Here is an 11,016-nt window from a genome sequence, read left to right on the forward strand (position 1 = left end):
TACGGCTTCGTCGAGGTAAATTACACTCAAAATACGTCCGTACTCTCAGCTGTAATTCAACCTACGACAGTCTAATCAACAGTAATCTCACTAGACATTTTGATTTATCTAGAGAAAATAAAAACTCGAGTGGGATTTAATTGACTATTACACGATTAGAAGAAAGTATATAAAGATTAGAAGTAACGAAGTACTCCAATACAATAAAATATCAATTGACTTACGAAAATACAACTGTCTTCAAATGTATTATTGTACCATCTCAACATTACAAATATTACGCTAGATGCATGCTAGATGGCAGTAGTGAGTTATGATTACTAGCAATGCCTTCTCGTCGAGAAGTTCTCGATCTGTACACGATGGCAATGTTACTAGTCAAGAAGGCTTTGTTGATTCAGTTTCATTTTTATTACTAAAACAGTTGAATTCCACTTCAATTATCCGAATCCCAGTAATCAACGTCACTTGACAGATTATTTTCAATAAATCTTAATATTAAACAATCTCTGATACGTGACTATCCATAATATCATATAGCAGAAGCTATAACATAACTTAACTAATATACTGTACTCAAGTGTTAAAAAAGTTTTAATTAACGACGATGACATAAAAAATAAACATGAATAATTTTAAAAGGAATAATTATTGAATGTACAATTTTCAAATTTGAATGTGGTTGGTGGTTCAATTGATGTTATTTTGGACGTGTGCGTAATAGATGTGGAACTCGTTGATTTAGGCCTACATGGTGTATTCAACTTGTTCAGGATTTCCGAATGGTGCTCTTCATTTATTTGTAAACCGGATTTCAGAAGATGCATAGGTATGATCAGTGATTTTTTATTAATTCTTGTTCTTGAATACCAGTGAGAGTACATTTGAAACTGCTGTGCATCAACTGGAGTGGTTTGTAATTTTATATATATATATATATATATATATATGTTTTTTTTTTTTTTTTTTTTTTGACGTCCAGACCAGCGCAGTTTCAAATGTTGGCGAACAAAGAAACAAATGCTAGGGACGCGAGAAAATTAAACAAATCCTAGGGACGCGATAAAATTGTGCGTTAAGCAGCCATGATTGGTTGAAATACGTCCTTTCGTACCGTTTTATTGGTCAAAAGTAATGTGACGTAGTAAAAGTGTAATAATCACATTAATCCATGGAATAGTGCAGCTGTTACTTCATATCCCCCTGACTCCTGAGAAACGTTTTGTTTTATTTTTAAAGTTCAATATAATTCTACACAAAAAAGTCACTGAGATGAGGAAAATTGCTGAAAAAATTCTGAAGGTTACAATTAGGGCACAAATGCAGGTATATTATACTATTCTTCGGGTCTCTGCACATACATCTTATATCATAATTTTTACCCTTAAAATATAACACATTTTGAAATTTGAGACATTCCAAACAAAAATGTTTAACACAATTTTGCTCATTTTCTTTCGAGATTATATGAAACATTTCATAGCGTTTAATTTAATTCCCAATATGCTCTGTCAGTTTCAGAGATCAGCGTGGACTCCCACTTTGAGAGAGGAACAGAGATTAAGGATGTTTGAGAATAAGGTTCTTAGGAAAATATTTGGGGCTAAGAGGGATGAAGTTACAGGAGAATGGAGAAAGTTACACAACGCAGAGCTGCATGCATTGTATTCTTCACCTGACATAATTAGGAACATTAAATCCAGACGTTTGAGATGGGCAGGGCATGTAGCACGTATGGGCGAATCCAGAAATACATATAGAGTGTTAGTTGGGAGGCCGGAAGGAAAAAGATCTTTGGGGAGGCCGAGACGTAAATGGGAGGATAATATTAAAATGGATTTGAGGGATGTGGGATATGAAGATAGAGACTGGATTAATCTTACTCAGGATAGGGACCGATGGTGGGTTTATGTGAGGGCGGCAATGAACTTCCGGGTTTCTTGAAAGCCATTTGTAAGAAAGTAAGTAGGCTAAGTGTATTATGATAATAAACGATTGAAAGATTTTGAGTTTTGTTCTTTATATATGCAAAAATATAATCTGAACAAATTAAGTAACTTTTCATTCTGCAAATAAATTTTACAAAGAGTTTGATGACTTTAAATCCATCATAATAAGTGAATGAATGAATGAATGGAGTTGATTAATTAATTAATTAATTCATTAATTTCCCTAAGTTTAACCTCTCCCTTGTAGGATCATTTACACGACCCACGCCACACGGGCCTTACAGGGCCGCGACCTGACGGGAGAGGAATAATTACTCTATGGATCACATACATTCTTTTTTGACCACACAAGGACATGGAGGGCCTCCCCGGATGAGGGATCAGCTCGATGCCAGGGCCGCCTCCGATATAACACAAACATTTAAGACATTACACAGCATTCACTCACACATATGAAAGGATTAAGGGAAGGATCGCCGTCCATGGCCGGACTTTCAAGAGGTACAATCCCGGCATTTGCCTGGAAATAACTGAGGAAACCATGAAAAACCTCAGTTAGGATTGCCGGCCCCTGGGATCGAACCCCGGACCTCCCGAATGCAAGGCCAGCTCTCTACCACTCCGCTAGCCCGCCCGATAATTAATTAATTAATTAATAATAAATACATGGATGGATAGATAGATGGATGGATGGATGGATGGATGGATGGATGGATGGATGGATGGATGGATGGTTGAATGGATAGATAAATTGATAAACTAAATGGATAAGTGGATAGATAAATTGACAAATGGATGAGTGCACAGATAACTGGATACATAAATGGATAAGTGGATAGATAAATGGATAAATTAATTAATTAATTAAGTAAATAAATTAATAAAATAGCTCGTAAATAGCTAAATAAATAAATAAGTATATAAAGAAGTAAATAAGTTATAAGTATTATAAATTTTATGTAAAGTTTCTCAATCATATGATGATTTGTTGCAAATTATCATTTGCTAATACGTCTTACAGAAGAAAATATATGAACGTTTTCGCGTATATATTTTCTTCTTTAAGATGTATTAGCAAATAATAATTTGCAAGAAATGATAGATCTTATGATTGAGAAACTTTAAATAAAATTTAGAATCTTGAACTGATTTAACTGAAAAATAAAAAATGAATTGTAAGATTATAAGTAATTAAATATGTCAGTAAATAAATACATAGATAAATAAGCAATTACTAAATAAATAAATAATGATACGAGTGTGAGTGATTTTAGAATGTGACTGAGGTTTGTTCCCTCTGCGAGGACAGAAGAATAAAGCCAGCCTTTAATACAGAATATGGGAAGTGATTTGTCCTGCTGCACTGTTACATGCGTTCTGGACGTCGTGGCGAGCCTCTGGCCCCATAAATAATGAAACCGGCCGTTGATCGTGTTTACACAAGCGCCTTGATTCCTTCCTGTGGATCGGCCTCATATATATTCATTCAGCCCTCTTGTGTAAAGGTAACTCAGCCTATCGCGTGATTCAGATCGGCTCAATAGTTCATAAAGTGCGAGTTTCGACATCCGAGACATTCGGCGGACTCAGCCAGCATGCCTGTGTGCCGAGCTCCATTACAGGTCTGTTTGTTCAGCTAGTAGTGCCATCTCCTGGCATCGATATCCAATAACAGTTATTCTCTCTGTATCATCCTTTCTAACTTTGCTTTCTCTTTAATGTCTCTTTTCATATTTCTTTAATTCCTCTATTTCTCTTTCTTTATCTTAATTTTTTTTCGCTCTTTCCTTCTCGCTCCCGCTTCCACCTGTCATTCATCTTTCTTCGCTCTGATATTTTAAATTATTAATTTGGTTCTTTTGCCTCGCTCGTTGTTTTTCGATTAGCTTTACGGAGCTATGTTAACTTCGTGATTACCTAAATCAGGCCTGCAGAACCCGTAAGTAGGGGAAATATGACGTCAGCCTCACTCCACTTCTATTGGAGATGATCGACTTCCGCGTAGAGTTGTTTACATTCTCTGCCCGTGCAAAGTGGCGGCATGTAATTTTCAAAAAAGATTGTAAATTTTCTGTCGGTAGTTTCTTTGAGATTTCCTTGCACCTAACCTGCTTTAGATTTCGAAAACTTTCCTCCTATCATCACCTACGAAAACATAAATTTATAATATTTAAGTAATGAACCTTGAAAGTCACTATTAATTTCAATTCAAAATGAACACAACGAGTAACGTCCTTAATTTAACAGTATATAATAGTACATTATGCAACGAGCCTATAATGGTAGTAATTAAGACGCGAGTATGTTTATGAAACGAGCGCAAGCGAGTTTCATAATTTTCATACGAGCGTCTTAATTACCATTATAGTCAAGTTTCATGCGACTTTTTATGCTCGACCATATTTCTAACTTGAAATTATTCATAAGTATTCATGTTATTCTTATCTGACTGAGGAGCGGAACTGACCTAGTGCAATACCTCGTGAATTTTGAGATATGCGCAGACGCGAAAGTATTGATTTTTTCCGAGAAACAAATGTCGACATTGACCTTGATATAATCTAGAGAGTAAAATAAACATTAATCTTGAAATAACCTTGAAATTGAATTAGACATTGAAAAACGAGATGACAAATTGAATTTATTTGAATATTATTTACAATTAACGCTAATTATTATAGTAACAGAACTGACTTTATTTCAAATATAGGTGATTTATTAATTTATTGTTGTCTTTCTATTGCATATCCGAGAATAATCGATACTTGCGCTTTCATATTGCTACAATGGTATTTTCTGATTGGTGGAACACCTGAACTTTAATGAATAGGTGTACTTTAATGAGGTCCATTAAAGGGCTGCTACCAGGTGTATAATTACTACATTTCGGCATGGTCGAGCATAAATAAATCTCTATATATAATTTCAACTGGTAATGGAAATTACGGGAAAACGGCTGAACGGATTTTAATGAGTGACCCCTCATTTTCATGCCTGGCATCCAAAGTTTTTCGGAAAAGTAGCAGTTTTCAGTGAAATGTCAATTTTCATACATAATTTTCCTATTTTCCAAAATCCATCTGTTGTCAATTTTGAGAAATAATTTTATTCAATCACGGCCGACTTGATTGAATTTCAGAAAAAAACACACTACAATAAACAATAAGCTATTACACGAAGGCCATGACGTGCAGGATTGCCGACGTATTTAGAGCTCAATTCAACTTGTTATTAAAAACTGATTCTGCAGTGTATAATTTTCTGAGCACAGCTGTGTATTGGATATTCAAATCTACGAAACTTGAGGTGGTTTGATGACGTTATTACCATTAGAAATTAAATATTATTATAGTTAATATCATGATGCGTCTATTTTTCATTAATTGTACATAATATTGGTGCTATAGTGATGATATGAAAGTGAAACGTTTTGAGGTTATGTAAGTAAATGTAGGGAATATCTTAATTTAGATCTTCATTTCTATAATTTACTGAGTTACTGCTATATATAACTACAAAATTGAAGAAAGATAATAATATTGTCATTAAAAATCAAATATTTTTATACTTATTAAACCAGTGGGGTTGGGTCTTTTTCATATACTTAATGGCGGTGTAGTGTAGATATTGATATGTGTCATTGTCTTCAGTATTGGCTCGAGAGAGCGCAAAAATTACAGTTCCTAAGGAACGATAAAAAGGTATTCCTTACTGATAAAATAAGAGGCCTAGAAAATTTTGTAGTCTCCAGATCATTTCAGCAAGATCTCTTAGTAGGATAAAATGATTTCACGCTCTACATTTCAAGTTCTACATGCAGCAGCTATACGAAAATGCTATTGTTCGAAAGCTTAGCAAACCTGACATTTTTTTAACTTTTGCCTACAATCCACAATGACCTGAAATAGCTACTGCTATCGTCCTGACATTGATACTTGCGTTTTCGCGTTGAAGCTCAAAAACTGAAGTTGGATAGGTTCAAGAAAAAGTATTTGGCCTAAAAAAATCCATTCAGAGGGAGTATGTTTCTTTATTGTGGAAGCAAATAACTATCAAAAAGACAAGTGTTCTTCATTGAAAATAAATCTGAATAATGTTTATTTGAACGTCTAATGAACTTAGTTTGCAGCAGCATTTGCTGCACAAGCCACTAGTATTCAATATACAGTTCGTAATAATGAACTTACCCGAAAGTCTGTGCATTCCATAATAATTCTTGCATTACTGGTCTTAACTGGTTTCACTAGTAATAGGACGATAAATGAATTGTACGTTGAATAATGAATAAAGAAATGAATAAATAAATATATATATATATAAATAAATAAATAAATAAATAAATAAATAAATAAATAAATAATCAGAATTCTCATATGGGATTAATATACCCTATTAAACATTTCGACCAGGATTTGAATCTGGGCCCTCTCGTTTCACGGTGAGACATGGTAACAGTTACTCCATTCTTTACTCCGTTCTTGATTGACCTACTCACCCACTTACTCATTCTAGCCATATCGAGTCGTTTTAACTTTCAATTTTATAGAACTTCGACCTGTTCTGCATAACATCTGTACTGTAGTTCAAGAAAAGTTAAATAAACTGTAACTGGCTAAATACCACGTATTAGGTGATGCAGTTATTCTGGCTGTTGGTCTCATGCCATTCTGTTTGTAGACGAAGCCAAGCCAAACACCCCTAATCCATAATTCGAAAATAACACCGTATTTACTCCGCCCTTGGCACCCATCCACCCACACACCCTACGCGTACTCTCACCACACCCCGAACCACAGGCTCTCACGCCTACGTTCGTTCCAACAACGAGCATCGCCGACAAACATTCCACTAAATTCCATGGCATGACTCCCAGTAATCATAGCCTTTCCAGCTGGATTGCACTCTCTGCACTTTCAAACCAGCATATTATATGTAGAAGTGGAAACAAGGGGCTTCTAAGGAACATTTTTATAAAATGTTGAAATGTTTTAAAACTAGAGGAATCCTATTGTTGGATGTGAGACTCGTCCTCCACCTCTTCGTCATCATAATCAACATCATCTTCATTACCTGGTACCTGCCATCTGACAGTCTCCAGATCGATGTTTTATACCTCGATTGATAATTCAGTAGCTATCTAAGTTTACCTACACTGTACTTACGAAGGAAATAGTGTTGTATAGTGAATCTGTCCTTATCGATGTGGTAAGCTACCGGCTCTGCTTTTAAATATTGCAGAATATGTATATTGGTCTTTTTATATCTAACTAGTGACTTGTGCAACAAATGCTGCAAACTAAGTTCATTAGACGTTCAAATAAACATTTTTCAGATTTATTTTCAATGAAGAATACCAGACATTCTGAAAGTTATTTGCTTCCATAATAATGAAAGATTCTCTCGAGCCAATACTGAAGAGAACCACGCATATATGTAAATATCTACATCACACCGCCATTAAATATATGAAAAAGACTCAACCCCACTTGATTAATAACTGTATTTTTTTTATTGGGTTATTTTACGACGCTGTATCAACATCTAGGTTATTTAGCGTCTGAATGATATGAAGGTGATAATGCCGGTGATATGAGTCCGGGGTCCAGCACCGAAAGTTACCCAGCATTTGCTCGTATTGGGTTGAGGAAAAACCCCGGAAAAAACCTCAACCAGGTAACTTGCCCCGACCGGGATTCGAACCCGGGCCACCTGGTTTCGCGGCCAGATGCGCTGGCCGTTACTCCACAGGTGTGGACGATTAATAACTGTAAAAATATTTGATTTTTAATAATATTGTTATCTTACGTAAGTTTTATAGCTTTCAGTAACATATACTATATATACTATATAGCCGCCACTCAGTAAAATATATAGAAATCAAAATCTAATTTAAGTTATTCTCTACATCTACTTGTATAACCCCAAAAGTTTCACTTTCATATCATCGATATAGCATTAATATGTATAATTAATGAAAAATAGTCACATCATGGCATTAACTACAATAATATTTCATTTCTAATGGTAATAATGTCATCAAACCACCTCAAGTTTTGTAGTGGTTTTTAATATCCAATACACAGCTGTACCCAGAAAATTACACACCACAGAATCGAACCTGTAAATTATTTTTAGTAAGTTAAGTTTTTAATAACCAATTTAATTTGAGCTCTAAATATGTCAGCATTCTTACAGATCAAGGCCTTCGTGTAATATTGTTTACTGTAGTGTGTGTTTTGTTTTATTCTGAAATGCAATTAGCTAGTTCTCAAAACTGACGACAGATGGATTTTGGGAAATAGGGAAATTATGTTGAAAAATTGACATTTCACTGAAAACTACTATTTTTCTGAAAAACTTTGAGTTCCAAGCTTAAAAAATGAGGGGTCATTTATTAAAATCCGTTCAGCTGTTTTCCCGTAATTTCCATTACCAGTTCAAATTATATATATAGATTTTGTACATTCAGTAGTCCATCTTGGAAACTTAATTTCTATGGTTAGAGATGTAGATTTTTACAATCACGGTAAAGGCGAAATATGCCTAAATGCTATATTAAAATACGTAATATCATGCTTGAAAGCATGCTATAGTATACTGCGATACTAGCTTGATAAGTGCTCTATCATGGAGGCAAGGGAAAGTTTGGAAAAACGAGGCGCTTACACCAAGTTTTTTATTTCTCGACACTCTGTTATGCACTCAACGCCCTTGTACTATATATTATTTTTTTGTACAATCATAATTTATATCTGTATTTTATTTATTATATATTTTAATTATGTATTAATTTTGAACTGAACGTTTATCATTTTGTTGTTGGCAATATGTAATTTTGTAGGTGATTGTATGTATTTCTGATTATTTCAAACACATTACAAAGAACACATCACAGCCATAACAAAATTACAAAACACCTCCACATATGCAGAACAAATCACAAATGCTAACCACACCCACAGAGACATGGAAATTCTACATATCCAACCAAAAAGCCAGAAACTAAACACACTAGAACAATATGAAATATACAGACACACAAAAACACATCCAAATGAAATTCTCAACACACAACTCAATTTCATAACACACACACTCTTTGACTCTACATTACAACACACGAACACACCCTCACAGGAAACAAAAAAAGAGGCGCCAAGACCAACAACGGCCAGTTCTGAGGATGACCCATAATAGGTTGAAACATGTAAACCAAGTACGATAGAATTTAACACAAGAAAGTCATATAATACATATTCCGAAGTGATACAGTGTTAAAAGTTGTGTAATCAAGATGTATATATTTCTGTTTGTTTATGTTTTATTTTTTTAATTTTTATGATATATGTGACCATAATAAATTGTGTACTATTTATTATAATTTGAGCTTTACCCTGTTATGGACTAATAAATAAATAAATAAATAAATAAATAAATAAATAAATAAATTATAGTCAACAAGTAAAAATAAGTAAATAAGTCAATGAATCAGTGAATAATTAAATAAATAAGTAAATGAAAAATGAATAAGTAAATAAATAAGTATAAAAGAAGTAAATGAATAAATAAATAAATAGGCCTAAGTAAATAAGTAAAAAGAATTAAATAAATACATGAATAAATAAATAAATTAAATAAATAAGTAAAAATAATTAGTAATTAAAAAATAAGTAACAAAGTAAAAATAAGTAAATGAATAAATAAATAAATAAATAAATAAATAAATAAATAAATAAGAAAAAATGTTTAATAACTAAAAAATAAGTAACTAAGTAAAAATAAGTAAATGAATAAATAAATAAATACGTAGATGAATAAATAAATAAATAAGTAAGTAAAAATAATTAGTAATTAAAAAATAAGTAACTAAGTAAAAATAAGTAAATGAATAAATAAGTAAAATGAATTAAATAAATACATGAATAAATAAATAAATTAAATAAATAAGTAAAAATAATTAGTAATTAAAAATAAGTAACAAAGTAAAAATAAGTAAATGAATAAATAAATAAATAAATAAATGAATAAATAAATAAATAAGAAAAAATGTTTAATAACTAAAAAATAAGTAACTAAGTAAAAATAAGAAAATGAATAAATAAATAAATACGTAAATGAATAAATAAATAAATAAATAAGTACGTAAAACTAATTAGTAATTAAAAAATAAGTAACTAAGTAAAAATAAGTAAATGAACAAATAAATAAATTAAATAAATAAGTGAAAATAATTAATAATTAAAAAATAAGTAACTAAGTAAAAATAAGTAAATGAATAAATAAATAAATAAAATAAATAAATAAATAAATAAATAAATAAATAAATAAGTAAAAATAACTAATAATCAAAAAATAAGTAACTAAGTAAAAATAAGTAAATGAATAAATAAATAAATAAAAGAAATAAATATTAATATAAAGTAAATAAGTAAAAATAATGAAACAAGTAAATAAATAATTTGAGCAACATAAATTTGAGGTTATTGGTATAAATTTACATGACTGATTTTCGTTAAATTCGAACCTTCGTTACATTTCGTCTTTTATTAGCATATGGAAACTAGTATAAAATTTACGTAGGCCTATATATTCAATACTACGGAAGTTGTACAAATTTCTCGATATTATGAACAAGCTGCACTAATTGTCACTAATAATCATTTAAAATTTAGTAAGTTTAAAAAATGGTTCCGCCCGGGATCGAACCGGGGACCTTCTGCGTGTAAAGCAGACGTGATAACCGCTACACCACGGAACCGACGTGTGTTATTGTTATTATTACTAAGTTGTTATCAGTCTAAACTTAATCTCTGCCCGACCTTCTCTATATTTTCTGACATAAGCGAAGGTTACGTAAAGACACACATTGTGGCTGTGCTGTATGTATGAAATCGCGTTCTAAGCTTATTCCTGGTTTATGCCGCTTCCACTACGTGTTAGAGCGGATGTAAATACAGCTGCTCGGTATAGCCTACATTCTCGCACTAGCGCTGCTAAGCGGTGTGTGGATATTGTGTCAATGACAAGAGAGGTCGCCACTGCGAAACCAACATTTTGATGAACTACA

The 11,016-nt window shown here is 32.3% G+C and overlaps 1 non-coding gene across 1 annotated transcript; it reads right to left on the reverse strand.

The window, feature by feature from the left end:
• Positions 1-10,634: 10,634 nt before the first annotated feature.
• Positions 10,635-10,707, reverse strand: TRNAV-UAC (transfer RNA valine (anticodon UAC)). Its single transcript has one exon. It is a non-coding gene; the product is annotated as a tRNA-Val (tRNA).
• Between the last annotated feature and the right edge of the window lie 309 nt (positions 10,708-11,016).

This window comes from Periplaneta americana, chromosome 13 (assembly GCF_040183065.1).
Source record: "Periplaneta americana isolate PAMFEO1 chromosome 13, P.americana_PAMFEO1_priV1, whole genome shotgun sequence".
Taxonomy (NCBI): domain Eukaryota; kingdom Metazoa; phylum Arthropoda; class Insecta; order Blattodea; family Blattidae; genus Periplaneta; species Periplaneta americana.